Raw genomic sequence first — 7,675 nt, forward strand, 5'->3', positions numbered from 1 at the left:
TAATTCGCATTATTTACCCATGTCTTCAGAAAAAAATCACATCTACTGTCATGGTAAATAACTTGCTTCCCTATTTATAATGGTGGTCTGGCCCTCTAGCAACTTCAGTGAGAAATTATAGCTAATTTGCTTCCAAACGTCAGGTGGTCATAATAATCTGGCCACTCAGTGTATATATATACCTGTGACAAAGTTCAATTTATAATTAGGATATTTTCTTTCCTAATTAAGTCAAGGACTTTTACCTTTCACTTAAAGGGAGCACTTTACAGCTTTCCTGAGGCATAGTCGAATTGCCAGCATCACTATTCTTGCACTTTCAGACCATAATTAAGTAAAATATGGATTACTTGAGCACAAGCATTGTGAAATCTCAACAGTAGATATGATAACCAAGATGGTTACTAAGTGACTAATAGGCAGGAGCACCTATAGTGTCAAGGTGCTGGACAAAGAGATGATTCATGTCCAGGGTGGAACAGAGTGGGACGGTGTGAGATTCTGTCATGCTACGCAGAACAGTGTACAACATAAAACTTCTGAATTGTTTATTTCTGGAATTTTTCACTAAATATTTTCAGACTGCGGTTGAGTGCAGGTAACTGAAACCTCACAAAGGAAAACCGTAGATGGGGAGGGAGGATTATTATACTTTTCAACACTACTTAAGTCTGTAGGTGCCATTTTTTTCTTTCTCCCTTCTCAGTATTCATGCAAGTGCATCTTTTGGAAGCTTTGACAAGTTGCTTGTTAAGTTCTCATATTTAGTAACCCATGTGTTTTCCCAGTCTTGAAAGCCCATAAGAATCAGCACACATGCAAACATCTGGGGGTTCTGAGTGATGCTTTTTCAGAGATTGGGCTGAAAGAAGGGTGGGGCTGACTTCCCAGTGTCTATCTTGCTGGTTTCTGCTAAGCATCTGGTCTCTTTTGGCAACACATGAAGAATCCATCATCCATTAATCCAGAAAGGTAGTTCAAATAGGATTTGACATTAGATAGACATGGGTTTTAATCCTGACTCTGCTAATTCCTACTATTCAATCTGGTCAAATTTCTTCTCCAATCTGTACCACGTGTTTTTTTTCATCTATAAAATGGTTATAATAATATATAGTTCTTATAGTAGTTAGAATTAAGTGAAGTTATTTTTATAAAATATTTATTATAACAAATATTCAATAAATACTGAAACATAATACTCAGTAAATTATAACTATTACTAGAGGCCTGGTGCACAAATTTGTGCATGGGGGTGGGCACCGATGGCCAGCCTGGGAGGTGAGGGGGGACCGAGGGAGGTTAGCTGCTGGCCCCAAGGAGGGAGCTGGCCCTCGGTCCTGTGGGAAAGGGGCTGTGTCTGCCGCCATTCACCTCCGGTTCCCTGTCCCAGCCCAGGGCCTGAAGGCCTCGGCGATGTCAGGAGAGGAGTCAATGGTCACCAGGCCAGGCACAAGAGGAATGGATGCCCTGCTACCCCATCCTTTCTGGCCTCCCCTCCTCCTCCTCCCCTCACTGCTGTGCCACCACCACAGCAGCTGGGCAGCCCCAAGGGAAGGCAGAGGCCAGGAGCAAGACAAAGCCTTGTGTCAAGGGCTGACTTTCAATAGATCACAGCAAGGAAGCTGCTCTGCTATGTACAAAACCCCAACCCAGAAGCAGGTCTCTAGGAATGGTTTAGCACCAGGGGCCGATGGGGGCCGGCCGGCTGAGGGGAAGGGCCCGTGGGAGGCTGGCTATGGGAGCGCACTGATGACCAGGGGGCAGCTCCTGCATTGAGCGTCTGCCCCCTGGTGGTCAGTGTGTGTCATAGTGACTGGTCAACCGGTAGTTCCAGTTGTTAGGTCATAATGGTGGCTTTGGCATATATATATAAAATTTAGCTAAATGCTGTGCGAGTCTATGAAAATTTTCAGCCTGGAGTCTCAAGTCTCCTAAGTCTAGTTTTCTAACACTCTCCATTTGCCTCATCTCTTCTTTTACCACATTTACTTCCAACTTGTGCCATCACTGCCCTCTCTGAGGAAGTTTTTGACGAGATGGCACAGAAATGGACATGCCTATCCAGGGCAGCACAAGTGTACCACATTCCACTAGACTAGCACATCTACCTTTGCTTCTCTCTCAACATGAAGTTCTTGAATTAGTGAGATAAGATTTACACATTCCAAGATAACCTTAAAATGTACATTACCACCATGATCTCACCTTTCACAAACCACAGCTTTTATTTATTAGGTTTGCAAACATTAGGGAACAAAGATGACCACTTGAAACAACTAAGTTTTCATTTACAATGTATTGCACAATTTCCCTGTTATATAGAGATTCATTCACAGAAACATTAACCAGGGAATGTCTCAATTCATTATTCAACACACATTTACTGAATGTCTGCCATGTAGAGCACAAAGAGTGAGATCCAAACAAGCATTACAGAAAGTCACAGAGAAGAGGTCCCGGCAGAGGTTGTAGATTCCTGGGTGGTTTTCCGAAGGGATGCTGAGATTAGGCCTTAACCTGCCCTTGTCATCTTACATTTCATGATTTCCCTTAAAAGTTCATTTCTTATCATACTGAGTATATTCTGTGTTTTTCAAAAACACTTGTATTTTCTTCCTTCCCTTTATTTACTTTGGTGGTTCTCTATGCATCTTCCCCCATATATGTGTGTCTCTGAGTACCACCCATTCTTCAAGTCCTAGCATGAATACCCCCTTTTCAATAAAGCCTTCTTTGAATATGCTTGAATATGATTCATTGTTCATTACTTTGAACCCCTAAAGCATCTGGTTAAACTTGTCTTATGTGCCACTTTGTGTGTGCGTTTTTTTGTTTTGTTTTGTTTTTGCTTTGGAATTGACATTTGAGTATCTATTTACTCTCCCTCCTTAGGCCTATAAACATCATAAAGGAAGGAATTACCCACAATTCACTTGGCATTCTCCAAAGACTAGTACATCACTTTGTGCAAATTAAGTACTCATTTTTGGTAAATGGACAAATTAGTGAATGAATGGTGTAGATCTAGAGATGAGCCTTGACAGGTGGGTAAATTTTGGGAAAAAGCAGGAGAGAAGAGAGTATTATGATAGGGTTAGGGGATGAAAAGCACAATCCATCAGACAGGCTCAGCTCAGAGATTTGTTCCTGAATTTCAGGGTCCAAAAGAGGAGGATGGGGCAGTGATGGAGGAGTGCCATACAATTCACTCACTTGTTGGTGAGAGGCAGTCTCAAGCCACCAGACACTTCAGTGGTAGCCTGCAATGCTCCTGGGATGACTGCAGCCTCCCTGGCCTCTGTCTTCCTGGCAGACAGCCTGTCCAAGCTGAGGCTACCATGTTCTAACGAGGCAGTAGCTTGTAATTAGTATGCTCTCTGTGTTCCCGGACAGAACAGATGTCTGTCTGCTTTTTCTGCTTAATGATGATGGCAGGTTCCCAATGATCAAGATCCAATTTCACATTTTCTGAAACACTGTTGCTGAGAAATTCTGTTTGACCATTGTGAGGCCCAGCCTCCCCTTCTGCAGGGAATCTTTGCTTTTCAGATCAGTATTGACAGAAGGTTTAGTCACTAAACTGTAGTGGATATGAGTGGTGGCAGCACTTAGCCTTGCTCAGGTGGACCAGGTGATAGAAGGAGTACTAGACATGCTCTTCACCCAAACATATTTGCTTCTTCTTCTTCTTCTTTTTTTTTTTTTGCATTTCTTTCTCTCCTACTAACAAGAGGGCCTTTGCTGATCTTGTAAACCCAGTGCTAGAAGAAAATATTTGGCATTTGAAATAGTTTCTTCTTATAAGTTTCTCTTTGGAAGGGAAAATATATTAGCTTTTCTTTAGTTAGTAGGAAAGGAGTCGATCAAGTCCTTTCTTATAATAGAACTAGAGGCCCAATGCACGAAATTCGTGCAAGGGGCTCGGCTCTTGCAGCCCCAGCTGCCTCAGACAGCACTCACAGCCCCTTTCAGCCTTGGCCAGCCCTCAAAGCCCCTCACAGCCTTGGCTGGCCCTCACAGACCCAGCTTCGTCTGGAAGGTCGTCCGGATGGTCATTCTGCTGTTTGGTATAATTAGCATATTAACTCTTTATTATATAGGATGATTTGGGGATGGAGAAGGAATAGATTAAGATTAGAGTGGAAATACATATTCAGAGCCTGAAGAGCTTTCCCAGGATCTCAGAGTAGTACATCTGCATAGTAGTTTTTTTTTTCTGTGTTTCTCCTCCATTTTTATTGAGAAATAATTGACATATAACATTGTATAAGTTTGAGGTTTACTGTGTTGATTTGATTCACATATATTGCAAAATGATTACACCATAGTGTTATTTAACACCTCCCTTACATTACCTAATTACTGTTTCTTCTTCTGGTGAAAACATTTAAGATTTACTCTCAGCAACTTTGAAGTATATAATATAGCATAATGAACTAGAATCACCATATAGTGTATTAGAACTTATTCATCTTAGCACTGAAAGTTTGCAACTTTTGACCAACGTCTATCTACTTTCTTCATTCTCCAGACCCTGGCAACCTATTCTTCTCTCTGTGTCTATGAGTTTGACTTCTTTAGATTCCACATATAGGTGAGATCATAAAGTATTTGTCTTTCTCTGTCTGACTTATTTACTTAGCATAATGCCCCCAAGATCCATCCATGTTGTCACAAATGGCAGGATTTCCTTCCTTTTTAGTAGGTGAATAATATTTCATTGTGTATATATGTGGGGAGCACAGAGACTTGGTTGGAAAGTTGTAAGGAGGACATTCTGAGAAAAGGGAAGTGTGTGGAAGGCCACCTGCCCTGTTCATCAGAATTCTGACTTAGGGGAGACTTAGGGGAGAGTCAAAGGTGGCGCCCCTGATTATTCCTTGACCTTTCCAAACAAGCCTGTGCACGTACAGACCCCGGGTGTTTACTGGAATCCTTATGCTTACTCCCTGGACGCCCTTGCCCAGAGGATAATGTAAACACAAGCCTTTGTCTAATTTTTAATCAAATTGTTTGTTTTGCTATTTAGTTGTAAGAGTTCTTTATATATTTTGGATATTAACTCTTTATCAGATATATGACTTGTAAATATTCTCTCCCTTTTTGTAAATTGCTTTTCATTTTGTTAATTGTCTCTTTTGCTGTGCAGAAGCTTTTTAGTTTGATTTACTCCCACTTGTTTATATTTGCTTTTGTACTTTTGGTGTCATATAAAAAAATCATTGCTAAGACCAATGGTAAGGAAACTTTCTACTAGGAGATTTATGATTTTAGGTCTTATGTTTAAATCTTTAATCGATTTTGAGTTAATTTTTATAAGTGGTATAAGATAAGGCTACAGTTTCATTCTTTTGCATCTACTAGTAAATATCCAATTTCTCAGGTCTATTTATTGAAGAGATTGTCTTTTCTCCATTGAGTATTCTTGCCTCCCTTGTGAAATATTAGTTGACTATATTTGTGAGGCTTTATATTCAGGCTTTCAATTATGTTCCATTGGTCTATGTGTCTCTTTTTATGGCAGCATCATACTGTTTTACTATACCTTTGTAATATTGTTTGAAGTCAGGAATTGTGATAGCTAAAGCTTTGTTCTTCTTTCTCAGTATTGCTTTGGTTATTTGGGATCTTCTGTGGTTCCATACAAGTATTAGAATTACTATTTTTTTTTCGGTAAAAAAATGTCATTGGAATCTTGATAGTGATTGCATTGAATCTATAGATTACTTTAGAGAGTATGAATATTTTAACAATATTAATTCTTCCAATACATAAACATGAGATATCTTTAAATTTGTTTGCATCTTCCTCAGTTTCTTTTATCAAAGACTTATAGGTTTCAGTGTATGGGTCTTTTAACTCCTGGGTTACATTTATTCCTAAATATTTCATTATTTTTTATGCTATTGTAAGTGGGATTTTTTCTCTTTCAGAGATTTCTATCGTTAGTGTATAGAAACACAACTAATTTTTGTATGTTGATTTTGTAACTTTACTGAATTCATTTTTTGTAACATCTTTTTTGGGGGGGTCTTTAGGATTTTTTTATATATGAGATCATATCATCTGCAAGCAAATACAGTTTTACTTTTTTCTTTGGAGGGAAAAGCTTTTATAACCAGTTGGATGCCCTTTATTTCTTTTCCTTTCCTGATTGTTCTGGCTAAACTTCTAGTGCCATGTTAAGTAGAAATAGTGAGTAGGCACCTTTATATTGTTCTGGAAATTAGAGGGAAAGCTTTTAAGCTTTCACTGATGAGTATGATGCAATCTGTGGTTTGTTCTGTATGGTCTTCATTGTGTTGAGGAATATTTTTTCTATGCCCCCAATTTTTTTTCTGTATCTATTGAAATCATTGTATGATTTTATCTTGCATTATATTAATGTGGTATATCACATTTATTGATGTGTGCATCTCAGTGATAAATCCCACTTATATGATCCTTTGGCTGCTTTGGTAATATTTTGCCGAGAATTTTTGCATCTATATTCATCAGAGATATTGGTCTGTAGCTTTTTTTAAAAAAAATCTTGCTTATCCTTATTTTGCTTTGGTATCAGGGTAATGCTGGTCCCATAAAATGAATTTGGGAGTTCTCTCCTATTCAATTTTTGGGAAGAATCTGAGGAAGATTGGTGTTAATTTTTTAAATGTTTTGTAGACTTCACCAGTGAAACCATCTAGTTCTGGTATTTTCTTAGTGGATTTTGACTTCTGATTCCTTACTTATATTAGTTTGTTCAGATTTCCAATTTCTTCATGATTCAGGCTTGGTTGGTTGTATGTTTTTAAGAATTTATCTGTTTCTTCTGGTCTTTCCAATTTGTTGGCTTATAATTGTTCATAGTGGTCTTTTAAGATGCTTTATGTTTCTGTGGTATTAGCTGCAATGTCTCCTTTTTCAATTCTGATTTTATTTGATCTCTCTCTCTCCTTATTTAGCTAAAGGTTTGACAATTGTGTTTATTTTTTTAAAAAAACAGCTTTCAGTTTGATCTTTTCTATTGTTTTCCTGGTCACTATTCCATTTATTACTGCTTTGATCTTTGCTATTTCCTTCCCTATGCAATCTTTGAGCTTTTTTTCTTGTTTTCCCCCCTGGCTCCTTGAGGTATAAAATTAGGTTGTTTATTTGAGATTTTTCTTTGTTCTTGTTGTGAGTGTTTGTTGCTATAAACTTCCCTGTTAGAACTGTTTTTGCTGAATCCATAGGTTTTGGTGTGTTGTATTTCCATTCTCATTTGCTTCAAGATATTTTTTTAAAATTTCCCTTTGATTTCTTCTTTGACCCCATTCACTAGTTGTTCATAAATGTGAACATTTATGAACTTCCACATATTTGTCTACTTTTTATCTTTCCTCCTATTATTGATTTCTAGTTTCATACATTTTAGTCAAAAAGATACTTGGTATGATTTTAATGTTTTTAATTTTTTAAGACTTGTTGGAGGCCTAACATATGATCTATCCTGGAGAATGTTCTATGTGCATTTGAGAAAAATGTGCTGTCTGCTGCTGTTGGATGGAACATTTTGTATATTTCTGTTAGGTTCATTTGGTCTAAAGTATAGTTCAAATCTACTGTCTTTTTATTGATTTTCTGTTTGGATGATCTATACAGTGTTGAAAATGGAATATTTAGGTCCCCTACTATGATTGTGTTTTTGTCA

Source organism: Myotis davidii, unplaced genomic scaffold (genome assembly GCF_000327345.1).
Source record: "Myotis davidii unplaced genomic scaffold, ASM32734v1 scaffold53, whole genome shotgun sequence".
Taxonomy (NCBI): Eukaryota; Metazoa; Chordata; class Mammalia; order Chiroptera; family Vespertilionidae; genus Myotis; species Myotis davidii.